Source organism: Triticum urartu, chromosome 6A (assembly GCF_056163025.1).
Source record: "Triticum urartu cultivar PI428250 chromosome 6A, HENAU_Tu73, whole genome shotgun sequence".
Taxonomy (NCBI): domain Eukaryota; kingdom Viridiplantae; phylum Streptophyta; class Magnoliopsida; order Poales; family Poaceae; genus Triticum; species Triticum urartu.
The window spans coordinates 9,809,173-9,836,718 of record NC_141878.1 but is presented as its reverse complement, the minus strand read 5'-3'; positions in this window follow the sequence as shown (position 1 = coordinate 9,836,718).

Here is a 27,546-nt window from a genome sequence, read left to right as displayed (position 1 = left end):
GAGAGGCCGCCGGCGCAAGATTTGGCGGCATGCTAGCCCCCGGAGGCCGCCGGCCACAGCCGTAGACGCGCGAAGGGCAATCCGCATAGAGGGAATTTTGCGGATACTTCTCCATCACCAAAAATTATGAAAAAATTCCATCGTTCCTATAGCACATGTGCCCGCGTCGTGCAAAAAAATCACGATTTTATCACGCTCCGATTATTTAGTAATATTGACGCCGCATCATTACGGCAGAACGTCTACTACCTTGTCATCGCCGTCCGTGAGGGGGGCCACGCCCCGGAGACGCGTCCCGCCTCTTCGGACATGCCAACACACCACGCCGCATGTATGAGGGCCCGGTGCGATGCTCCGGTGGCATTGCTACCCCCCAGTGCCCCCGTCCCGCCTAACCCTGTAGCGTTTGACCACGGGATCTACCCCTTTGACTTTGCACAGATGGGCATTGACCAGTGGACCTCCCCACCCGGTTGTGTTAGGTCAGCCCATAGGAACACTTTGGAGCAACATCAGGGGCAGACCCACAGCAAGATCCCCTCCGTGTAGACCCCACACGTCCGTTTCCCCCCTCCAGGTGCCGGCGACAGCGCCGTCCGTGAGGGGGGCACACCCCGGACACGCGTGCCGGGCGTTTGCAACCGCGACAACACTTCCAGACTTGTGAGAGGCCGCCGGCGCAAGATTTGGCGGCATGCTAGCCCCCGGAGGCCGCCGGCCACAGCCGTAGACGCGCGAAGGGCAATCCGCGTAGAGGGAATTTTTCGGATACTTCTCCATCACCAAAAATTCAGAAAAAATACCATCGTTCCTATAGTACATGTGCCCACGTCGTGCAAAAAAAATCATGATTTTATCCCGCTCCGAGTACTTAGTAATATTGACGTCGCATCGTTACCGCAGAACGTCTACTACCGTGTCATCGCCGTCCGTGAGGGGGGCCACGCCCCGGAGACGCGTCCCGCCTCTTCGGACATGCCACCACACCACCCCGCATGTATGAGGGCCCGGTGCGACGCTCCGGTGGTATTGCTACCCCACAGTGCCCCCGTCCCGCCTAACACTGTAGCGTTTGACCACGGGATCTACCCCTTTGACTTTGCACGGACGGGCTTTGACCAGTGGACCTCCCCACCCGGTTGTGTTAGGTCAGCCCATAGGAACACTTTGGAGCAACATCCGGGGCAGACACACAGCAAGATCCCCTCCGTGTAGACCCCACGCGTCCGTTTCCCCCCTCCAGGTGCCAGCGGCAGCGCCGTCCGTGAGGGGTGCACACCCCGGACACGCGTGCTGGGCGTTTGCAACCGCGACAACACTTCCAGACTTGTGAGAGGCCGCCGGCGCAAGATTTGGTGGCATGCTAGCCCCCGGAGGCCGCCGGCCACAGCCGTAGACGCGCGAAGGGCAATCCGCGTAGAGGCAATTTTTCGGATACTTCTCCATCACCAAAAATTATGAAAAAATACCATCGTTCCTATAGCACATGTGCCCACGTCGTGCAAAAAAAATCATGATTTTATCGCGCTCCGAGTATTTAGTAATATAGACGCCGCATCGTTACCGCCGAACGTCTACTACCGTGTCATCGCCGTCCGTGAGGGGGGCCACGCCCCGGAGACGCGTCCCGCCTCTTCGGACATGCCACCACACCACCCCGCATGTATGAGGGCCCGGTGCGATGCTCCGGTGGCATTGCTACCCCCCAGTGCCCCCGTCCCGCCAAACCCTGTAGTGTTTGACCACGGGATCTACCCCTTTGACTTTGCACGGACGGGCTTTGACCAGTGGACCTCCCCACCCGGTTGTGTTAGGTCAGCCCATAGGAACACTTTGGAGCAACATCCGGGGCAGACACACAGCAAGATCCCCTCCGTGTAGACCCCACGCGTCCGTTTCCCCCCTCCAGGTGCCGGCGGCAGCGCCGTACGTTAGGGGGGCACACCCCAGACATGCGTGCCGGGCGTTTGCAACCGCGGCAACACTTCCAGACTTGTGAGAGGCCGCCGGCGCAAGATTTGGCAGCATGCTAGCCCCCGGAGGCCGCCGGCCACAGCCGTAGACGCGCGAAGGGCAATCCGCGTAGAGGGAATTTTTCGGATACTTATCCATCACCAAAAATTCTGAAAAAATACCATCGTTCCTATAGTACATGTGCCCACGTCGTGCAAAAAAATCATGATTTTATCGCGCTCTGAGTATTTAGTAATATTGACGCCGCATCGTTACCGCAGAACTTCTACTACCGTGTCATCGCCGTCCGTGAGGGGGGCCACGCCCCGGAGACGCGTCCCGCCTCTTCAGACATGCCACCACACCACCCCGCATGTATGAGGGCCCGGTGCGACGCTCCGGTGGCATTGCTACCCCCAGTGCCCCCGTCCCGCCTAACCCTGTAGCGTTTGACCACGGGATCTACCCCTTTGACTTTGCACGGACGGGCTTTGACCAGTGGACCTCCCCACCTGGTTGTGTTAGGTCAGCCCATAGGAACACTTTGGAGCAACATCCGGGGCAGACCCACAGCAAGATCCCCTCCGTGTAGACCCCACGCGTCCGTTTCCCCCCTCCAGGTGCCGGCGGCAGCGCCGTCCGTGAGGGAGGCACACCCCAGACACGCGTGCCGGGCGTTTGCAACCGCGACAACACTTCCAGACTTGTGAGAGGCCACCGGCGCAAGATTTGGCGGCATGCTAGCCCCCGGAGGCCGCCGGCCACAGCCGTAGACGCGCGAAGGGCAATCCGCGTAGAGGGAATTTTTCGGATACTTCTCCGTCACCAAAAATTATGAAAAAATACCATCGTTCCTATAGCACATGTGCCCACGTCGTGCAAAAAAAAATCATGATTTTATCGCGCTCCGAGTATTTAGTAATATTGACTCCGCATCGTTACCGCAGAACGTCTACTACCGTGTCATCGCCGTCCGTGAGGGGGGCCACGCCCCGGAGACGCGTCCGGCCTCTTCGGACATGCCACCACACCACCCCGCATGTATGAGGGCCCGGTGCGACGCTCCGGTGGCATTGCTACCCCCAGTGCCCCCGTCCCGCCTAACCCTGTAGCGTTTGACCACGGGATCTACCCCTTTGACTTTGCACGGACGGGCTTTGACCAGTGGACCTCCACACCCGGTTGTGTTAGGTCAGCCCATAGGAACACTTTGGAGCAACATCCGGGGCAGACCGACAGCAAGATCCCCTCCGTGTAGACCCCACGCGTCCGTTTCCCCCTTCCAGGTGCCGGCGGGAGCGCCGTCCGTGAGGGGGCACACCCCGAACACGCGTGCCAGGCGTTTGCAATCGCGACAAGACTTCCAGACTTGTGAGAGGCCGCCGGCGCAAGATTTGGCGGCATGCTAGCCCCTGGAGGCCGCCGGCCACAGCCGTAGACGCGCGAAGGGCAATCCGCGTAGTGGGAATTTTTCGGATACTTCTCCATCACCAAAAATTATGAAAAAATTCCATCGTTCCTATAGCACATGTGCCCGCGTCGTGCAAAAAAAAATCATGATTTTATCGCGCTCCTAGTATTTAGTAATATTGACGCCGCATCATTACGGCAGAACGTCTACTACCGTGTCATGGCCGTCCGTGAGGGGGGCCACGCCCCGGAGACGCGTCCCGCCTCTTCGGACATGCCAACACACCACGCCGCATGTATGAGGGCCCGGTGCGATGCTCCGGTGGCATTGCTACCCCCCAGTGCCCCCGTCCCGCCTAACCCTGTAGCGTTTGACCACGGGATCTACCCCTTTGACTTTACACGGACGGGCTTTGACCAGTGGACCTCCCCACCCGGTTGTGTTAGGTCAGCCCATAGGAACACTTTGGAGCAACATCCGGGGCAGACACACAGCAAGATCCCCTCCGTGTAGACCCCACGCGTCCGTTTCCCCCCTCCAGGTGCCGGCGGCAGCGCCATCCGTGAGGGGGGCACACCTCGGACACGCGTGCCGGGCGTTTGCAACCGCGACAACACTTCCAGACTTGTGAGAGGCCGCCGGCGCAAGATTTGGTGGCATGCTAGCCCCCGGAGGCCGCCGGCCACAGCCGTAGACGCGCAAAGGGCAATCCGCGTAGAGGGAATTTTTTGGATACTTCTCCATCACCAAAAATTATGAAAAAATACCATCGTTCCTATAGCACATGTGCCCACGTCGTGCAAAAAAAATCATGATTTTATCGCGCTCCGAGTATTTAGTAATATTGACGCCGCATCATTACGACAGAACGTCTACTACCGTGTCATCGCCGTCCGTGAGGGGGGCCACTCCCCGGAGACGTGTCCTGCCTCTTCGGACATGCCACCACACCACCCCGCATGGATGAGGGCCCGGTGCGACGCTCCGGTGGCATTGCTACCCCCCAGTGCCCCCGTCCCGCCTAACCTTGTAGTGTTTGACCATGGGATCTACCCCTTTGACTTTGCACGGACGGGTTTTGACCAGTGGACCTCCCCACCCGGTTGTGTTAGGTCAGCCCATAGGAACACTTTGGAGCAACATCCGGGGCAGACCCACAGCAAGATCCCCTCCGTGTAGACCCCACGCGTCCGTTTCCCCCTCCAGGTGCCGGCGGCAGCGCCGTCCGTGAGGGGGTTACACCCCGGACACGCGTGCCGGGCGTTTGCAACCGCGACAACACTTCCAGACTTGTGAGAGGCCGCCGGTGCAAGATTTGGCGGCATGCTAGCCCCCGGAGGCCGCCGGCCACAGCCGTAGACGCGCAAAGGGCAATCCACGTAGTGGGAATTTTTCGGATACTTCTCCATCACCAAAAATTATGAAAAAATTCCATCGTTCCTATAGCACATGTGCCCACGTCGTACAAAAAAAATCATGATTTTATCGTGCTCCGAGTATTTAGTAATATTGATGCCGCATCGTTACGGCAGAACGTCTACTACCGTGTCATCGCCGTCCGTGAGGGGGGCCACGCCCCGGAGACGCATCCCGCCTCTTCGGACATGCCACCACACCACCCCGCATGTATGAGGGCCCGGTGCGACGCTCCGGTGGCATTGCTACCCCCTAGTGCCCCCGTCCCGCCTAACCCTGTAGCGTTTGACCACGGGATCTACCCCTTTGACTTTGCACGGACGGGCTTTGACCAGTGGACCTCCCCACCCGGTTGTGTTAGGTCAGCCCATAGGAACACTTTGGAGCAACATCCGTGGCAGACACACAGCAAGATCCCCTCCGTGTAGACCCCACGCGTCCGTTTCCCCCCTCCAGGTGCCGGCGGTAGCGCCGTCCGTGAGGGGGGCACACCCCGGACACGCGTGCCGGGCGTTTGCAACCGCGACAACACTTCCAGACTTGTGAGAGGCCGCCGGCGCAAGATTTGGCGGCATGCTAGCCCCCGGAGGCCGCCGGCCAGAGCCGTAGACGCGCGAAGGGCAATCCGCGTAGAGGGAATTTTTTGGATACTTCTCCATCACCAAAAATTATGAAAAAATACCATCGTTCCTATAGCACATGTGCCCACGTCGTGCAAAAAAAATCATGATTTTATCGCGCTCCGAGTATTTAGTAATATAGACGCCACATCGTTACCGCAGAACGTCTACTACCGTGTCATCGCCGTCCGTGAGGGGGGCCACACCCCGGAGACGCGTCCCGCCTCTTCGGACATGCCACCACACCACCCCGCATGTATGAGGGCCCGGTGCGATGCTCCGGTGGCATTGCTACCCCCCAGTGCCCCCGTCCCGCCTAACCCTGTAGTGTTTGACCACGGGATCTACCCCTTTGACTTTGCACGGACGGGCTTTGACCAGTGGACCTCCCCACCTGGTTGTGTTAGGTCAGCCCATAGGAACACTTTGGAGCAACATCCGGGGCAGACACACAGCAAGATCCCCTCCGTGTAGACCCCACGCGTCCGTTTCCCCCCTCCAGGTGCCGGCGGCAGCGCCATCCGTGAGGGGGGCACACCCCGGACACGCGTGCCGGGCGTTTGCAACCGCGACAACACTTCCAGACTTGTGAGAGGCCGCCGGCGCAAGATTTGGTGGCATGCTAGCCCCCGGAGGCCGCCGGCCACAGCCGTAGACGCGCAAAGGGCAATCCGCGTAGAGGGAATTTTTTGGATACTTCTCCATCACCAAAAATTATGAAAAAATACCATCGTTCCTATAGCACATGTGCCCACATCGTACAAAAAAAATCATGATTTTATTGTGCTCCGAGTATTTAGTAACATTGACGCCGCATCGTTACGGCAGAACGTCTACTACCGTGTCATCGCCGTCCGTGAGGGGGGCCACGCCCCGGAGACGCATCCCGCCTCTTCGGACATGCCACCACACCACCCCGCATGTATGAGGGCCCGGTGCGACGCTCCGGTGGCATTGCTACCCCCAGTGCCCCCGTCCCGCCTAACCCTGTAGCGTTTGACCACGGGATCTACCCCTTTGACTTTGCACGGACGGGCTTTGACCAGTGGACCTCCCCACCCGGTTGTGTTAGGTCAGCCCATAGGAACACTTTGGAGCAACATCCGGGGCAGACCCACAGCAAGATCCCCTCCGTGTAGACCCCACGCGTCCGTTTCCCCCTTCCAGGTGCCGGCGGGAGCGCCGTCCGTGAGGGGGCACACCCCGAACACGCGTGCCAGGCGTTTGCAATCGCGACAAGACTTCCAGACTTGTGAGAGGCCGCCGGCGCAAGATTTGGCGGCATGCTAGCCCCTGGAGGCCGCCGGCCACAGCCGTAGACGCGCGAAGGGCAATCCGCGTAGTGGGAATTTTTCGGATACTTCTCCATCACCAAAAATTATGAAAAAATTCCATCGTTCCTATAGCACATGTGCCCGCGTCGTGCAAAAAAAAATCATGATTTTATCGCGCTCCTAGTATTTAGTAATATTGACGCCGCATCCTTACGGCAGAACGTCTACTACCGTGTCATGGCCGTCCGTGAGGGGGGCCACGCCCCGGAGACGCGTCCCGCCTCTTCGGACATGCCAACACACCACGCCGCATGTATGAGGGCCCGGTGCGATGCTCCGGTGGCATTGCTACCCCCAGTGCCCCCGTCCCGCCTAACCCTGTAGCGTTTGACCACGTGATCTACCCCTTTGACTTTACACGGACGGGCTTTGACCAGTGGACCTCCCCACCCGGTTGTGTTAGGTCAGCCCATAGGAACACTTTGGAGCAACATCCGGGGCAGACACACAGCAAGATCCCCTCCGTGTAGACCCCACGCGTCCGTTTCCCCCCTCCAGGTGCCGGCGGCAGCGCCATCCGTGAGGGGGGCACACCCCGGACACGCGTGCCGGGCGTTTGCAACCGCGACAACACTTCCAGACTTGTGAGAGGCCGCCGGCGCAAGATTTGGTGGCATGCTAGCCCCCGGAGGCCGCCGGCCACAGCCGTAGACGCGCAAAGGGCAATCCGCGTAGAGGGAATTTTTTGGATACTTCTCCATCACCAAAAATTATGAAAAAATACCATCGTTCCTATAGCACATGTGCCCACGTCGTGCAAAAAAAATCATGATTTTATCGCGCTCCGAGTATTTAGTAATATTGACGCCGCATCGTTACCGCAGAACGTCTACTACCGTGTCATCGCCGTCCGTGAGGGGGGCCACTCCCCGGAGACGTGTCCCGCCTCTTCGGACATGCCACCACACCACCCCGCATGGATGAGGGCCCGGTGCGACGCTCCGGTGGCATTGCTCCCCCCCAGTGCCCCCGTCCCGCCTAACCTTGTAGCGTTTGACCACGGGATCTACCCCTTTGACTTTGCACGGACGGGCTTTGACCAGTGGACCTTCCCACCCGGTTGTGTTAGGTCAGCCCATAGGAACACTTTGGAGCAACATCCGGGGCAGACCCACAGCAAGATCCCCTCCGTGTAGACCCCACGCGTCCGTTTCCCCCTCCAGGTGCCGGCGGTAGCGCCGTCCGTGAGGGGGGCACACCCCGGACACGCGTGCCGGGCGTTTGCAACCGCGACAACACTTCCAGACTTGTGAGAGGCCGCCGGCGCAAGATTTGGCGGCATGCTAGCCCCCGGAGGCCGCCGGCCAGAGCCGTAGACGCGCGAAGGGCAATCCGCGTAGAGGGAATTTTTTGGATACTTCTCCATCACCAAAAATTATGAAAAAATACCATCGTTCCTATAGCACATGTGCCCACGTCGTGCAAAAAAAATCATGATTTTATCGCGCTCCGAGTATTTAGTAATATAGACGCCACATCGTTACCGCAGAACGTCTACTACCGTGTCATCGCCGTCCGTGAGGGGGGCCACACCCCGGAGACGCGTCCCGCCTCTTCGGACATGCCACCACACCACCCCGCATGTATGAGGGCCCGGTGCGATGCTCCGGTGGCATTGCTACCCCCCCAGTGCCCCCGTCCCGCCTAACCCTGTAGTGTTTGACCACGGGATCTACCCCTTTGACTTTGCACGGACGGGCTTTGACCAGTGGACCTCCCCACCTGGTTGTGTTAGGTCAGCCCATAGGAACACTTTGGAGCAACATCCGGGGCAGACACACAGCAAGATCCCCTCCGTGTAGACCCCACGCGTCCGTTTCCCCCCTCCAGGTGCCGGCGGCAGCGCCATCCGTGAGGGGGGCACACCCCGGACACGCGTGCCGGGCGTTTGCAACCGCGACAACACTTCCAGACTTGTGAGAGGCCGCCGGCGCAAGATTTGGTGGCATGCTAGCCCCCGGAGGCCGCCGGCCACAGCCGTAGACGCGCAAAGGGCAATCCGCGTAGAGGGAATTTTTTGGATACTTCTCCATCACCAAAAATTATGAAAAAATACCATCGTTCCTATAGCACATGTGCCCACATCGTACAAAAAAAATCATGATTTTATTGTGCTCCGAGTATTTAGTAACATTGACGCCGCATCGTTACGGCAGAACGTCTACTACCGTGTCATCGCCGTCCGTGAGGGGGGCCACGCCCCGGAGACGCATCCCGCCTCTTCGGACATGCCACCACACCACCCCGCATGTATGAGGGCCCGGTGCGACGCTCCGGTGGCATTGCTACCCCCAGTGCCCCCGTCCCGCCTAACCCTGTAGCGTTTGACCACGGGATCTACCCCTTTGACTTTGCACGGACGGGCTTTGACCAGTGGACCTCCCCACCCGGTTGTGTTAGGTCAGCCCATAGGAACACTTTGGAGCAACATCCGGGGCAGACCCACAGCAAGATCCCCTCCGTGTAGACCCCACGCGTCCGTTTCCCCCTTCCAGGTGCCGGCGGGAGCGCCGTCCGTGAGGGGGCACACCCCGAACACGCGTGCCAGGCGTTTGCAATCGCGACAAGACTTCCAGACTTGTGAGAGGCCGCCGGCGCAAGATTTGGCGGCATGCTAGCCCCTGGAGGCCGCCGGCCACAGCCGTAGACGCGCGAAGGGCAATCCGCGTACTGGGAATTTTTCGGATACTTCTCCATCACCAAAAATTATGAAAAAATTCCATCGTTCCTATAGCACATGTGCCCGCGTCGTGCAAAAAAAAATCATGATTTTATCGCGCTCCTAGTATTTAGTAATATTGACGCCGCATCCTTACGGCAGAACGTCTACTACCGTGTCATGGCCGTCCGTGAGGGGGGCCACGCCCCGGAGACGCGTCCCGCCTCTTCGGACATGCCAACACACCACGCCGCATGTATGAGGGCCCGGTGCGATGCTCCGGTGGCATTGCTACCCCCCAGTGCCCCCGTCCCGCCTAACCCTGTAGCGTTTGACCACGGGATCTACCCCTTTGACTTTACACGGACGGGCTTTGACCAGTGGACCTCCCCACCCGGTTGTGTTAGGTCAGCCCATAAGAACACTTTGGAGCAACATCCGGGGCAGACACACAGCAAGATCCCCTCCGTGTAGACCCCACGCGTCCGTTTCCCCCCTCCAGGTGCCGGCGGCAGCGCCATCCGTGAGGGGGGCACACCCCGGACACGCGTGCCGGGCGTTTGCAACCGCGACAACACTTCCAGACTTGTGAGAGGCCGCCGGCGCAAGATTTGGTGGCATGCTAGCCCCCGGAGGCCGCCGGCCACAGCCGTAGACGCGCAAAGGGCAATCCGCGTAGAGGGAATTTTTTGGATACTTCTCCATCACCAAAAATTATGAAAAAATACCATCGTTCCTATAGCACATGTGCCCACGTCGTGCAAAAAAAATCATGATTTTATCGCGCTCCGAGTATTTAGTAATATTGACGCCGCATCGTTACCGCAGAACGTCTACTACCGTGTCATCGCCGTCCGTGAGGGGGGCCACTCCCCGGAGACGTGTCCCGCCTCTTCGAACATGCCACCACACCACCCCGCATGGATGAGGGCCCGGTGCGACGCTCCGGTGGCATTGCTACCCCCCAGTGCCCCCGTCCCGCCTAACCTTGTAGCGTTTGACCACGGGATCTACCCCTTTGACTTTGCACGGACGGGCTTTGACCAGTGGACCTCCCCACCCGGTTGTGTTAGGTCAGCCCATAGGAACACTTTGGAGCAACATCCGGGGCAGACCCACAGCAAGATCCCCTCCGTGTAGACCCCACGCGTCCGTTTCCCCCTCCAGGTGCCGGCGGCAGCGCCGTCCGTGAGGGGGTTACACCCCGGACACGCGTGCCGGGCGTTTGCAACCGCGACAACACTTCCAGACTTGTGAGAGGCCGCCGGTGCAAGATTTGGCGGCATGCTAGCCCCCGGAGGCCGCCGGCCACAGCCGTAGACGCGCAAAGGGCAATCCACGTAGTGGGAATTTTTCGGATACTTCTCCATCACCAAAAATTATGAAAAAATTCCATCGTTCCTATAGCACATGTGCCCACGTCGTACAAAAAAAATCATGATTTTATCGTGCTCCGAGTATTTAGTAATATTGACGCCGCATCGTTACGGCAGAACGTCTACTACCGTGTCATCGCCGTCCGTGAGGGGGGCCACGCCCCGGAGACGCATCCCGCCTCTTCGGACATGCCACCACACCACCCCGCATGTATGAGGGCCCGGTGCGACGCTCCGGTGGCATTGCTACCCCCTAGTGCCCCCGTCCCGCCTAACCCTGTAGCGTTTGACCACGGGATCTACCCCTTTGACTTTGCACGGACGGGCTTTGACCAGTGGACCTCCCCACCCGGTTGTGTTAGGTCAGCCCATAGGAACACTTTGGAGCAACATCCGTGGCAGACACACAGCAAGATCCCCTCCGTGTAGACCCCACGCGTCCGTTTCCCCCCTCCAGGTGCCGGCGGTAGCGCCGTCCGTGAGGGGGGCACACCCCGGACACGCGTGCCGGGCGTTTGCAACCGCGACAACACTTCCAGACTTGTGAGAGGCCGCCGGCGCAAGATTTGGCGGCATGCTAGCCCCCGGAGGCCGCCGGCCAGAGCCGTAGACGCGCGAAGGGCAATCCGCGTAGAGGGAATTTTTTGGATACTTCTCCATCACCAAAAATTATGAAAAAATACCATCGTTCCTATAGCACATGTGCCCACGTCGTGCAAAAAAAATCATGATTTTATCGCGCTCCGAGTATTTAGTAATATAGACGCCACATCGTTACCGCAGAACGTCTACTACCGTGTCATCGCCGTCCGTGAGGGGGGCCACACCCCGGAGACGCGTCCCGCCTCTTCGGACATGCCACCACACCACCCCGCATGTATGAGGGCCCGGTGCGATGCTCCGGTGGCATTGCTACCCCCCCAGTGCCCCCGTCCCGCCTAACCCTGTAGTGTTTGACCACGGGATCTACCCCTTTGACTTTGCACGGACGGGCTTTGACCAGTGGACCTCCCCACCTGGTTGTGTTAGGTCAGCCCATAGGAACACTTTGGAGCAACATCCGGGGCAGACACACAGCAAGATCCCCTCCGTGTAGACCCCACGCGTCCGTTTCCCCCCTCCAGGTGCCGGCGGCAGCGCCATCCGTGAGGGGGGCACACCCCGGACACGCGTGCCGGGCGTTTGCAACCGCGACAACACTTCCAGACTTGTGAGAGGCCGCCGGCGCAAGATTTGGTGGCATGCTAGCACCCGGAGGCCGCCGGCCACAGCCGTAGACGCGCAAAGGGCAATCCGCGTAGAGGGAATTTTTTGGATACTTCTCCATCACCAAAAATTATGAAAAAATACCATCGTTCCTATAGCACATGTGCCCACATCGTACAAAAAAAATCATGATTTTATTGTGCTCCGAGTATTTAGTAACATTGACGCCGCATCGTTACGGCAGAACGTCTACTACCGTGTCATCGCCGTCCGTGAGGGGGGCCACGCCCCGGAGACGCATCCCGCCTCTTCGGACATGCCACCACACCACCCCGCATGTATGAGGGCCCGGTGCGACGCTCCGGTGGCATTGCTACCCCCAGTGCCCCCGTCCCGCCTAACCCTGTAGCGTTTGACCACGGGATCTACCCCTTTGACTTTGCACGGACGGGCTTTGACCAGTGGACCTCCCCACCCGGTTGTGTTAGGTCAGCCCATAGGAACACTTTGGAGCAACATCCGGGGCAGACCCACAGCAAGATCCCCTCCGTGTAGACCCCACGCGTCCGTTTCCCCCCTCCAGGTGCCGGCGGCAGCGCCGTCCGTGAGGGAGGCACACCCCGGACATGCGTTTCAGGCGTTTGCAACCGCGACAACACTTCCAGACTTGTGAGAGGCCGCCGGCGCACGATTTGGCGGCATGCTAGCCCCCGGAGGCCGCCGGCCACAGCCGTAGACGCGCGAAGGGCTATCCGCGTAGAGGGAATTTTTCGGATACTTCTCCATCACCAAAAATTATGAAAAAATACCATCGTTCCTATAGCACATGTGCCCACGTCGTGCAAAAAAAATCATGATTTTATCGCGCTCCGAGTATTTAGTAATATTGACGCCGCATCGTTACCGCAGAACGTCTAGTACCGTGTCATCGCCGTCCGTGAGGGGGGCCGCGCCCCGGAGACGCGTCCCGCCTCTTCGGACATGCCACCACACCACCCCGCATGGATGAGGGCCCGGTGCGACGCTCCGGTGGCATTGGTACCCCCAGTGCCCCCGTCCCGCCTAACCCTTTAGCGTTTGACCACGGGATCTACCCCTTTGACTTTGCACGGACGGGCTTTGACCAGTGGACCTCCACACCCGGTTGTGTTAGGTCAGCCCATAGGAACACTTTGGAGCAACATCCGGGGCAGACCCACAGCAAGATCCCCTCCGTGTAGACCCCACGCGTCCGTTTCCCCCTTCCAGGTGCCGGCGGCAGCGCCGTCCGTGAGGGGGCACACCCCGGACACGCGTGCCAGGCGTTTGCAATCGCGACAAGACTGCCAGACTTGTGAGAGGCCGCCGGCGCAAGATTTGGCGGCATGCTAGCCCCTGGAGGCCGCCGGCCACAGCCGTAGACGCGCGAAGGGCAATCCGCGTAGTGGGAATTTTTCGGATACTTCTCCATCACCAAAAATTATGAAAAAATTCCATCGTTCCTATAGCACATGTGCCCGCGTCGTGCAAAAAAAAAATCATGATTTTATCGCGCTCCTAGTATTTAGTAATATTGACGCCGCATCATTACGGCAGAACGTCTACTACCGTGTCATGGCCGTCCGTGAGGGGGGCCACGCCCCGGAGACGCGTCCCGCCTCTTCGGACATGCCACCACACCACGCCGCATGTATGAGGGCCCGGTGCGATGCTCCGGTGGCATTGCTACCCCCAGTGCCCCCGTCCCGCCTAACCCTGTAGCGTTTGACCACGGGATCTACCCCTTTGACTTTACACGGACGGGCTTTGACAAGTGGACCTCCCCACCCGGTTTTGTTAGGTCAGCCCATAGGAACACTTTGGAGCAACATCCGGTGCAGACACACAGCAAGATCCCCTCCGTGTAGACCCCACGCGTCCGTTTCCCCCCTCCAGGTGCCGGCGGCAGCGCCGTCCATGAGGGGGGCACACCCCGGACACGCGTGCCGGGCGTTTGCAACCGCGACAACACTTCCAGACTTGTGAGAGGCCGCCGGCGCAAGATTTGGCGGCATGCTAGCCCCTGGAGGCCGTCGGCCACAGCCGTAGACGCGCGAAGGGCAATCCGCGTAGAGGGAATTTTTCGGACACTTCTCCATCACCAAAAATTATGAAAAAATACCATCGTTCCTATAGCACATGTTCCCACGTCGTGCAAAAAAATCATGATTTTATCGCGCTCCGAGTATTTAGTAATATTGACGCCGCATCGTTACCGCAGAACGTCTACTACCGTGTCATCGCCGTCCGTGAGGGGGGCCACGCCCCGGAGACACGTCCCGCCTCTTCGGACATGCCACCACACCACCCCGCATGGATGAGGGCCCGGTGTGACGCTCCGGTGGCATTGCTACCCCCCAGTGTCCCCGTCCCGCCTAACCCTGTAGCGTTTGACCACGGGATCTACCCCTTTGACTTTGCACGGACGGGCTTTGACCAGTGGACCTCCCCACCCGGTTGTGTTAGGTCAGCCCATTGGAACACTTTGGAGCAACATCCGAGGCAGACCCACAGCAAGATCCCCTCTGTGTAGACCCCACGTGTCCGTTTCCCCCCTCCAGGTGCCGGCGGCAGCGCCGTCCATGAGGGGGGCACACCCCGGACACGCGTGCCGGGCTTTTGCAAGCGCGACAACACTTCCAGACTTGTGAGAGGCCGGCAGCGCAAGATTTGGCGGCATGGTAGCCCCCGGAGGCCGCCGGCCACAGCCGTAGACGCGCGAAGGGCAATCCGCGTAGAGGGAATTTTTTGGATACTTCTCCATCACCAAAAATTATGAAAATATACCACCGTTCCTATAGCACATGTGCCCACGTCGTGCAAAAAAAATCATGATTTTATCGCGCTCCGAGTATTTAGTAATATTGACGCCGCATCGTTACCGCAGAACGTCTACTACCGTGTCATCGCCGTCCGTGAGGGGGGCCACGCCCCGGAGACGCGTCCCGCCTCTTCGGACATGCCACCACACCACCCCGCATGTATGTGGGCCCAGTGCGATGCTCCGGTGGCATTGCTACCCCCAGTGCCCCCGTCCCGCCTAACCCTGTAGCGTTTGACCACGGGATCTACCCCTTTGACTTTGCACGGACGGGCTTTGACCAGTGGACCTCCCCACCCGGTTGTGTTAGGTCAGCCCATAGGAACACTTTGGAGCAACATCCGGGGCAGACCCACAGCAAGATCCCCTCCGTGTAGACCCCACGCGTCCGTTTCCCCCTCCAGGTGCCGGCGGCAGCGCCGTCCGTGAGGGGGGCACACCCCGGACACGCATGACGGGCGTTTGCAACCGCGACAACACTTCCAGACTTGTGAGAGGCCGCCGGCGCAAGATTTGGCGGCATGCTAGCCCCCGGAGGCCGCCGGCCAGAGCCGTAGACGCGCGAAGGGCAATCCACGTAGTGGGAATTTTTCGGATACTTCTCCATCACCAAAATTATGAAAAAATTCCATCGTTCCTATAGCACATGTGCCCACCTCGTACAAAAAAAATCATGATTTTATCGTGCTCCGAGTATTTAGTAATGTTGACGCCGCATCGTTACGGCAGAACGTCTACTACCGTGTCATCGCCGTCCGTGAGGGGGGCCACGCCCCGGAGACGCATCCCGCCTCTTCGGACATGCCACCACACCGCCCCGCATGTATGAGGGCCCGGTGCGACGCTCCGGTGGCTTTGCTACCCCCCAGTGCCCCCGTCCCGCCTAACCCTGTAGCGTTTGACCACGGGATCTACCCCTTTGACTTTGCACGGACGGGCTTTGACCAGTGGACCTCCCCACCCGGTTGTGTTAGGTCAGCCCATAGGAACACTTTGGAGCAACATCCGTGGCAGACACACAGCAAGATCCCCTCCGTGTAGACCCCACGCGTCCGTTTCCCCCCTCCAGGTGCCGGCGGCAGCGCCGTCCGTGAGGGGGGCACACCCCGGACACGCGTGCCGGGCGTTTGCAACCGCGACAACACTTCCAGACTTGTGAGAGGCCGCCGGCGCAAGATTTGGCGGCATGCTAGCCCCCGGAGGCCGCCGGCCACAGCCGTAGACGCGCGAAGGGCAATCCGCGTAGAGGGAATTTTTCGGATACTTCTCCATCACCAAAAATTCTGAAAAAATACCATCGTTCCTATAGCACATGTGCCCACGTCGTGCAAAAAAAATCATGATTTTATCGCGCTCCGAGTATTTAGTAATATATACGCCGCATCGTTACCACAGAACGTCTACTACCGTGTCATCGCCGTCCGTGAGGGGGGCCACGCCCCGGAGACGCATCCCGCCTCTTCGGACATGCCACCACACCACCCCGCATGTATGAGGTCCCGGTGCGATGCTCCGGTGGCATTGCTACCCCCCAGTGCCCCCGTCCCGCCTAACCCTGTAGTGTTTGACCACGGGATCTACCCCTTTGACTTTGCACGGACGGGCTTTGACCAGTGGACCTCCCCACCCGGTTGTGTTAGGTCAGCCCATAGGAAAACTTTGGAGCAACATCCGGGGCAGACACACAGCAAGATCCCCTCCGTGTAGACCCCACGCATCCGTTTCCCCCCTCCAGGTGCCGGCGGCAGCGCCGTCTGTTAGGGGGGCACACCCCAGACACGCGTGCCGGGCGTTTGCAACCGCGACAACACTTCCAGACTTGTGAGAGGCCGCCGACGCAAGATTTGGCAGCATGCTAGCCCCCGGAGGCCGCCGGCCACAGCCGTAGACGCGTGAAGGGCAATCCGCTTAGAGGGAATTTTTCGGATACTTCTCCATCACCAAAAATTCTGAAAAAATACCATCGTTCCTATAGTACATGTGCCGACGTCGTGCAAAAAAATCATGATTTTATCACGCTTCGAGTATTTAGTAATATTGACGCCGCATCGTTACCGCAGAACTTCTACTACCGTGTCATCGCCGTCCGTGAGGGGGGCCACGCCCCGGAGACGCGTCCCGCCTCTTCGGACATGCCACCACACCACCCCGCATGTATGAGGGCCCGGTGCGACGCTCCGGTGGCATTGCTACCCCCAGTGCCCCCGTCCCGCCTAACCCTTTAGCGTTTGACCACGGGATCTACCCCTTTGACTTTGCACGGACGGGCTTTGACCAGTGGACCTCCACACCCGGTTGTGTTAGGTCAGCCCATAGGAACACTTTGGAGCAACATCCGGGGCAGACCCACAGCAAGATCCTCTCCGTGTAGACCCCACGCGTCCGTTTCCCCCTTCCAGGTGCCGGCGGCAGCGCCGTCCGTGAGGGGGCACACCCCGGACACGCGTGCCAGGCGTTTGCAATCGCGACAAGACTGCCAGACTTGTGAGAGGCCGCCGGCGCAAGATTTGGCGGCATGCTAGCCCCTGGAGGCCGCCGGCCACAGCCGTAGACGCGCGAAGGGCAATCCGCGTAGTGGGAATTTTTCGGATACTTCTCCATCACCAAAAATTATGAAAAAATTCCATCGTTCCTATAGCACATGTGCCCACATCGTACAAAAAAAATCATGATTTTATCGTGCTCCGAGTATTTAGTAATATTGACGCCGCATTGTTACGGCAGAACGTCTACTACCGTGTCATCGCCGTCCGTGAGGGGGGACACGCCCCGGAGACGCATCCCGCCTCTTCGGACATGCCACCACACCGCCCCGCATGTATGAGGGCCCGGTGCGACGCTCCGGTGGCATTGCTACCCCCAGTGCCCCCGTCCCGCCTAACCCTGTAGCGTTTGACCACGGGATCTACCCCTTTGACTTTGCACGGACGGGCTTTGACCAGTGGACCTCCCCACCCGGTTGTGTTAGGTCAGCCCATAGGAACACTTTGGAGCAACATCCGTGGTAGACACACAGCAAGATCCCCTCCGTGTAGACACCACGCGTCCGTTTCCCCCCTCCAGGTGCCGGCGGCAGCGCCGTCCGTGAGGGGGGCACACCCCGGACACGCATGCCGGGCGTTTGCAACCACGACAACACTTCCAGACTTGTGAGAGGCCGCCGGCGCAAGATTTGGCGGCATGCTAGCCCCCGGAGGCCGCCGGCCACAGCCGTAGACGCGCGAAGGGCAATCCGCGTAGAGGGAATTTTTCGGATACTTCTCCATCACCAAAAATTATGAAAAAATACCATCGTTCCTATAGCACATGTGCCCACGTCGTGCAAAAAAAATCATGATTTTATCGCGCTCCGAGTATTTAGTAATATAGACGCCGCATCGTTACCACAGAACGTCTACTACCGTGTCATCGCCGTCCGTGAGGGGGGCCACGCCCCGGAGACGCGTCCCGCCTCTTCGGACATGCCACCACACCACCCCGCATGTATGAGGGCCCGGTGCGATGCTCCGGTGGCATTGCTACCCCCCCAGTGCCCCCGTCCCGCCTAACCCTGTAGTGTTTGACCACGGGATCTACCCCTTTGACTTTGCACGGACGGGCTTTGACCAGTGGACCTCCCCACCCGGTTGTGTTAGGTCAGCCCATAGGAAAACTTTGGAGCAACATCCGGGGCAGACCCACAGCAAGATCCCCTCCGTGTAGACCCCACGCGTCCGTTTCCCCCTTCCAGGTGCCGGCGGCAGCGCCGTCCGTGAGGGGGCACACCCCGGACACGCGTGCCAGGCGTTTGTAATCGCGACAAGACTGCCAGACTTGTGAGAGGCCGCCGGCGCAAGATTTGGCGGCATGCTAGCCCCTGGAGGCCGCCGGCCACAGCCGTAGACGCGCGAAGGGCAATCCGCGTAGTGGGAATTTTTCGGATACTTCTCCATCACCAAAAATTATGAAAAAATTCCATCGTTCCTATAGCACATGTGCCCACATCGTACAAAAAAAATCATGATTTTATCGTGCTCCGAGTATTTAGTAATATTGACGCCGCATCGTTATGGCAGAACGTCTACTACCGTGTCATCGCCGTCCGTGAGGGGGGCCACGCCCCGGAGACGCATCCCGCCTCTTCGGACATGCCACCACACCGCCCCGCATGTATGAGGGCCCGGTGCGACGCTCCGGTGGCATTGCTACCCCCCAGTGCCCCCGTCCCGCCTAACCCTGTAGCGTTTGACCACGGGATCTACCCCTTTGACTTTGCACGGACGGGCTTTGACCAGTGGACCTCCCCACCCGGTTGTGTTAGGTCAGCCCATAGGAACACTTTGGAGCAACATCCGTGGCAGACACACAGCAAGATCCCCTCCGTGTAGACCCCACGCGTCCGTTTCCCCCCTCCAGGTGCCGGCGGCAGCGCCGTCCGTGAGGGGGGCACACCCCGGACACGCATGCCGGGCGTTTGCAACCGCGACAACACTTCCAGACTTGTGATAGGCCGCCGGCACAAGATTTGGCGGCATGCTAGCCCCCGGAGGCCGCCGGCCACAGCCGTAGACGCGCGAAGGGCAATCCGCGTAGAGGGAATTTTTCGGATACTTCTCCATCACCAAAAATTATGAAAAAATACCATCGTTCCTATAGCACATGTGCCCACGTCGTGCAAAAAAAATCATGATTTTATCGCGCTCCGAGTATTTAGTAATATAGACGCCGCATCGTTACCACAGAACGTCTACTACCGTGTCATCGCCGTCCGTGAGGGGGGCCACGCCCCGGAGACGCGTCCCGCCTCTTCGGACATGCCACCACACCACCCCGCATGTATGAGGGCCCGGTGCGATGCTCCGGTGGCATTGCTACCCCCCCAGTGCCCCCGTCCCGCCTAACCCTGTAGTGTTTGACCACGGGATCTACCCCTTTGACTTTGCACGGACGGGCTTTGACCAGTGGACCTCCCCACCCGGTTGTGTTAGGTCAGCCCATAGGAAAACTTTGGAGCAACATCCGGGGCAGACACACAGCAAGATCCCCTCCGTGTAGACCCCACGCATCCGTTTCCCCCCTCCAGGTGCCGGCGGCAGCGCCGTCTGTTAGGGGGGCACACCCCAGACACGCGTGCCGGGCGTTTGCAACCGCGACAACACTTCCAGACTTGTGAGAGGCCGCCGGCGCAAGATTTGGCAGCATGCTAGCCCCCGGAGGCCGCCGGCCACAGCCATAGACGCGTGAAGGGCAATCCGCTTAGAGGGAATTTTTCGGATAATTCTCCATCACCAAAAATTCTGAAAAAATACCATCGTTCCTATAGTACATGTGCCCACGTCGTGCAAAAAAATCATGATTTTATCACGCTCCGAGTATTTAGTAATATTGACGCCGCATCGTTACCGCAGAACTTCTACTACCGTGTCATCGCCGTCCGTGAGGGGGGCCACGCCCCGGAGACGCGTCCCGCCTCTTCGGACATGCCACCACACCACCCCGCATGTATGAGGGCCCGGTGCGACGCTCCGGTGGCATTGCTACCCCCAGTGCCCCCGTCCCGCCTAACCCTGTAGCGTTTGACAACGGGATCTACCCCTTTTACTTTGCACGGACGGGCTTTGACCAGTGGACCTCCCCACCCGGTTGTGTTAGGTCAGCCCATAGGAACACTTTGGAGCAACATCCGGGGCAGACCCACAGCAAGATCCCCTCCGTGTAGACCCCACGCGTCCGTTTCCCCCTTCCAGGTGCCGGCGGCAGCGCCGTCCGTGAGGGAGGCACACCCCGGACACGCGTGCCAGGCGTTTGCAACCGTGACAACACTTCCAGACTTGTGAGAGGCCGCCGACGCAAGATTTGGCGGCATGCTAGCCCCCGGAGGCCGCCGGCCACAGTCGTAGACGCGCGAAGGGCAATCCGCGTAGAGGGAATTTTTCGGATACTTCTCCATCACCAAAAATTATGAAAAAATACCATCGTTCCTATAGCACATGTGCCCACGTCGTGCAAAAAAAATCATGATTTTATCGCGCTCCGAGTATTTAGTAATATTGACGCCGCATCGTTACCGCAGAACGTCTACTACCGTGTCATCGCCGTCCGTGAGGGGGGCCACGCCCCGGAGACGCGTCCCGCCTCTTCGGACATGCCACCACACCACCCCGCATGTATGAGGGCCCGGTGCGACGCTCCGGTGGCATTGCTACCCCCCAGTGCCCCCGTCCCGCCTAACCCTGTAGCGTTTGACCACGGGATCTACCCCTTTGACTTTGCACGGACGGGCTTTGACCAGTGGACCTCCACACCCGGTTGTGTTAGGTCAGCCCATAGGAACACTTTGGAGCAACATCCGGGGCAGACCCACAGCAAGATCCCCTCCGTGTAGACCCCACGCGTCCGTTTCCCCCTTCCAGGTGCCGGCGGCAGCGCCGTCCGTGAGGGGGCACACCCCGGACACACGTGCCAGGCGTTTGCAATCGCGACAAGACTTCCAGACTTGTGAGAGGCCGCCGACGCAAGATTTGGCGGCATGCTAGCCCCTGGAGGCCGCCGGCCACAGCCGTAGACGCGCGAAGGGCAATCCGCGTAGTGGGAATTTTTTGGATACTTCTCCATCACCAAAAATTATGAAAAAATTCCATCGTTCCTATAGCACATGTGCCCGCGTCGTGCAAAAAAAAAATCATGATTTTATCGCGCTCCGAGTATTTAGTAATATTGACGCCGCATCGTTACCGCAGAACGTCTACTACCGTGTCATCGCCGTCCGTGAGGGGGGCCACGCCCCGGAGACGCGTCCCGCCTCTTCGGACATGCCACCACACCACCCCGCATGTATGTGGGCCCGGTGCGATGCTCCGGTGGCATTGGTACCCCCAGTGCCCCTGTCCCGCCTAACCCTGTAGCGTTTGACCACGGGATCTACCCCTTTGACTTTGCACGGACGGGCTTTGACCAGTGGACCTCTCCACCCGGTTGTGTTAGGTCAGCCCATAGGAACACTTTGGAGCAACATCCGGGGCAGACCCACAGCAAGATCACCTCCGTGTAGACCCCACGCGTCCGTTTCCCCCTCCAGGTGCCGGCGGCAGCGCCGTCCGTGAGGGGGGCACACCCCGGACACGCGTGCCGGGCGTTTGCAACCGCGACAACACTTCCAGACTTGTGAGAGGCCTCTGGCGCAAGATTTGGCGGCATGCTAGCCCCCGGAGGCCGCCGGCCAGAGCCGTAGACGCGCGAAGGGCAATCCACGTAGTGGGAATTTTTCGGATACTTCTCCATCACCAAAAATTATGAAAAAATTCCATCTTTCCTATAGCACATGTGCCCGCGTCGTGCAAAAAAATCATGATTTTATCACGCTCCGAGTATTTAGTAATATTGACGCCGCATAGTTACCGCAGAACTTCTACTACCGTGTCATCGCCGTCCGTGAGGGGGGCCACGCCCCGGAGACGCGTCCCGCCTCTTCGGACATGCCACCACACCACCCCGCATGTATGAGGGCCCGGTGCGACGCTCCGGTGGCATTGCTACCCCCAGTGCCCCCGTCCCGCCTAACCCTGTAGCGTTTGACAACGGGATCTACCCCTTTTACTTTGCACGGACGGGCTTTGACTAGTGGACCTCCCCACCCGGTTGTGTTAGGTCAGCCCATAGGAACACTTTGGAGCAACATCCGGGGCAGACCCACAGCAAGATCCCCTCCGTGTAGACCCCACGCGTCCGTTTCCCCCCTCCAGGTGCCGGCGGCAGCGCCGTCCGTGAGGGAGGCACACCGAGGACACGCGTGCCAGGCGTTTGCAACCGCGACAACACTTCCAGACTTGTGAGAGGCCGCCGGCGCAAGATTTGGCGGCATGCTAGCCCCCGGAGGCCGCCGGCCACAGTCGTAGACGCGTGAAGGGCAATCCGCGTAGAGGGAATTTTTCGGATACTTCTCCATCACCAAAAATTATGAAAAAATACCATCGTTCCTATAGCACATGTGCCCACGTCGTGCAAAAAAAATCATGATTTTATCGCGCTCCGAGTATTTAGTAATATTGACGCCGCATCGTTACCGCAGAACGTCTACTACCGTGTCATCGCCGTCCGTGAGGGGGGCCACGCCCCGGAGACGCGTCCCGCCTCTTAGGACATGCCACCACACCCCCCCGCATGTATGAGGGCCCGGTGCGACGCTCCGGTGACATTGCTACCCCCAGTGCCCCCGTCCCGCCTAACCCTGTAGCGTTTGACCACGGGATCTACCCCTTTGACTTTGCACGGACGGGCTTTGACCAGTGGACCTCCACACCCGGTTGTGTTAGGTCAGCCCATAGGAACACTTTGGAGCAACATCCGGGGCAGACCCACAGAAGATCCCCTCCGTGTAGACCCCACGCGTCCGTTTCCCCCTTCCAGGTGCCGGCGGCAGCGCCGTCCGTGAGGGGGCACACCCCGGACACACGTGCCAGGCGTTTGCAATCGCGACAAGACTTCCAGACTTGTGAGAGGCCGCCGGCGCAAGATTTGGCGGCATGCTAGCCCCTGGAGGCCGCCGGCCATAGCCGTAGACGCGCGAAGGGCAATCCGCGTAGTGGGAATTTTTCGGATACTTCTCCATCACCAAAAATTATGAAAAAATTCCATCGTTCCTATAGCACATGTGCCCGCGTCGTGCAAAAAAAAATCATGATTTTATCGCGCTCCGAGTATTTAGTAATATTGACGCCGCATCGTTACCGCAGAACGTCTACTACCGTGTCATCGCCGTCCGTGAGGGGGGCCACGCCCCGGAGACGCGTCCCGCCTCTTCGGACATGCCACCACACCACCCCGCATGTATGTGGGCCCGGTGCGATGCTCCGGTGGCATTGCTACCCCCCAGTGCCCCTGTCCCGCCTAACCCTGCAGCGTTTGACCACGGGATCTACCCCTTTGACTTTGCACGGACGGGCTTTGACCAGTGGACCTCCCCACCTGGTTGTGTTAGGTCAGCCCATAGGAACACTTTGGAGCAACATCCGGGGCAGACGCACAGCAAGATCCCCTCCATGTAGACCCCACGCGTCCGTTTCCCCCTCCAGGTGCCGGCGGCAGCGCCGTCCGTGAGGGGGGCACACCCCGGACACGCGTGCCGGGCGTTTGCAACCGCGACAACACTTCCAGACTTGTGAGAGGCCTCCGGCGCAAGATTTGGCGGCATGCTAGCCCCCGGAGGCCGCCGGCCAGAGCCGTAGACGCGCGAAGGGCAATCCACGTAGTGGGAATTTTTCGGATACTTCTCCATCACCAAAAATTATAAAAAATTCCATCTTTCCTATAGCACATGTGCCCGCGTCGTGCAAAAAAAAATCATGATTTTATCACGCTCCGAGTATTTAGTAATATTGACGCCGCATCGTTACCGCAGAACGTCTACTACCGTGTCATCGCCGTCCGTGAGGGGGGCCACGCCCCGGAGACGCGTCCCGCCTCTTCGGACATGCCACCACACCACCCCGCATGTATGTGGGCCCGGTGCGATGCTCCGGTGGCATTGCTACCCCCCAGTGCCCCTGTCCCGCCTAACCCTGTTGCGTTTGACCACGGGATCTACCCCTTTCACTTTGCACGGACGGGCTTTGACCAGTGGACCTCCCCACCCGGTTGTGTTAGGTCAGCCCATAGGAACACTTTGGAGCAACATCCGGGGCAGACCCACAGCAAGATCACCTCCGTGTAGACCCCACGCGTCCGTTTCCCCCTCCAGGTGCCGGCGGCAGCGCCGTCCGTGAGGGGGGCACACCCCGGACACGCGTGCCGGGCGTTTGCAACCGCGACAACACTTCCAGACTTGTGAGAGGCCTCTGGCGCAAGATTTGGTGGCATGCTAGCCCCCGGAGGCCGCCGGCCAGAGCCGTAGACGCGCGAAGGGCAATCCACGTAGTGGGAATTTTTCGGATACTTCTCCATCACCAAAAATTATGAAAAAATTCCATCTTTCCTATAGCACATGTGCCCGCGTCGTGCAAAAAAAATCATGATTTTATCGCGCTCCGAGTATTTAGTAATATTGACGCCGCATCGTTACCGTAGAACGTCTACTACCGTGTCATCGCCGTCCGTGAGGAGGGCCACGCCCCGGAGACGCATCCCGCCTCTTCGGACATGCCACCACACCACCCCGCATGTATGAGGGCCCGGTGCGACGCTCCGGTGGCATTGCTACCCCCAGTGCCCCCGTCTCGCCTAACCCTGTAGCGTTTGACCACGGGATCTACCCCTTTGACTTTGCACGGACGGGCTTTGACCAGTGGACCTCCACACCCGGTTGTGTTAGGTCAGCCCATAGGAACACTTTGGAGCAACATCCGGGGTAGACCCACAGCAAGATCCCCTCCGTGTAGACCCCACGCGTCCGTTTCCCCCTTCCAGGTGCCGGCGGCAGCGCCGTCCGTGAGGGGGCACACCCCGGACACACGTGCCAGGCGTTTGCAATCGCGACAAGACTTCCAGACTTGTGAGAGGCCGCCGACGCAAGATTTGGCGGCATGCTAGCCCCTGGAGGCCGCCGGCCACAGCCGTAGACGCGCGAAGGGCAATCCGCGTAGTGGGAATTTTTTGGATACTTCTCCATCACCAAAAATTATGAAAAAATTCCATCGTTCCTATAGCACATGTGCCCGCGTCGTGCAAAAAAAAAATCATGATTTTATCGCGCTCTGAGTATTTAGTAATATTGACGCCGCATCGTTACCGCAGAACGTCTACTACCGTGTCATCGCCGTCCGTGAGGGGGGCCACGCCCCGGAGACGCGTCCCGCCTCTTCGGACATGCCACCACACCACCCCGCATGTATGTGGGCCCGGTGCGATGCTCCGGTGGCATTGCTACCCCCAGTGCCCCTGTCCCGCCTAACCCTGTAGCGTTTGACCACGGGATCTACCCCTTTCACTTTGCACGGACGGGCTTTGACCAGTGGACCTCCCCACCCGGTTGTGTTAGGTCAGCCCATAGGAACACTTTGGAGCAACATCCGGGGCAGACCCACAGCAAGTTCACCTCCGTGTAGACCCCACGCGTCCGTTTCCCCCTCCAGGTGCCGGCGGCAGCGCCGTCCGTGAGGGGGGCACACCCCGGACACGCGTGCCGGGCGTTTGCAACCGCGACAACACTTCCAGACTTGTGAGAGGCCTCTGGCGCAAGATTTGGCGGCATGCTAGCCCCCGGAGGCCGCCGGCCAGAGCCGTAGACGCGCGAAGGGCAATCCACGTAGTGGGAATTTTTCGGATACTTCTCCATCACCAAAAATTATGAAAAAATTCCATCTTTCCTATAGCACATGTGCCCGCGTCGTGCAAAAAAATCATGATTTTATCACGCTCCGAGTATTTAGTAATATTGACGCCGCATCGTTACCGCAGAACTTCTACTACCGTGTCATCGCCGTCCGTGAGGGGGGCCACGCCCCGGAGACGCGTCCCGCCTCTTCGGACATGCCACCACACCACCCCGCATGTATGAGGGCCCGGTGCGACGCTCCGGTGGCATTGCTACCCCCAGTGCCCCCGTCCCGCCTAACCCTGTAGCGTTTGACAACGGGATCTACCCCTTTTACTTTGCACGGACGGGCTTTGACCAGTGGACCTCCCCACCCGGTTGTGTTAGGTCAGCCCATAGGAACACTTTGGAGCAACATCCGGGGCAGACCCACAGCAAGATCCCCTCCGTGTAGACCCCACGCGTCCGTTTCCCCCCTCCAGGTGCCGGCGGCAGCGCCGTCCGTGAGGGAGGCACACCCCGGACACGCGTGCCAGGCGTTTGCAACCGCGACAACACTTCCAGACTTGTGAGAGGCCGCCGGCGCAAGATTTGGCGGCATGCTAGCCCCCGGAGGCCGCCGGCCACAGTCGTAGACGCGCGAAGGGCAATCCGCGTAGAGGGAATTTTTCGGATACTTCTCCATCACCAAAAATTATGAAAAAATACCATCGTTCCTATAGCACATGTGCCCACGTCGTGCAAAAAAAATCATGATTTTATCGCGCTCCGAGTATTTAGTAATATTGACGCCGCATCGTTACCGCAGAACGTCTACTACCGTGTCATCGCCGTCCGTGAGGGGGGCCACGCCCCGGAGACGCGTCCCGCCTCTTAGGACATGCCACCACACCCCCCCGCATGTATGAGGGCCCGGTGCGATGCTCCGGTGACATTGCTACCCCCCAGTGCCCCCGTCCCGCCTAACCCTGTAGCGTTTGACCACGGGATCTACCCCTTTGACTTTGCACGGACGGGCTTTAACCAGTGGACCTCCACACCCGGTTGTGTTAGGTCAGCCCATAGGAACACTTTGGAGCAACATCCGGGGCAGACCCACAGCAAGATCCCCTCCGTGTAGACCCCACGCGTCCGTTTCCCCCTTCCAGGTGCCGGCGGCAGCGCCGTCCGTGAGGGGGCACACCCCGGACACACGTGCCAGGCGTTTGCAATCGCGACAAGACTTCCAGACTTGTGAGAGGCCGCCGGCGCAAGATTTGGCGGCATGCTAGCCCCTGGAGGCCGCCGGCAATAGCCGTAGACGCGCGAAGGGCAATCCGCGTAGTGGGAATTTTTCGGATACTTCTCCATCACCAAAAATTATGAAAAAATTCCATCTTTCCTATAGCACATGTGCCCGCGTCGTGCAAAAAAAAATCATGATTTTATCGCGCTCCGAGTATTTAGTAATATTGACGCCGCATCGTTACCGCAGAACGTCTACTACCGTGTCATCGCCGTCCGTG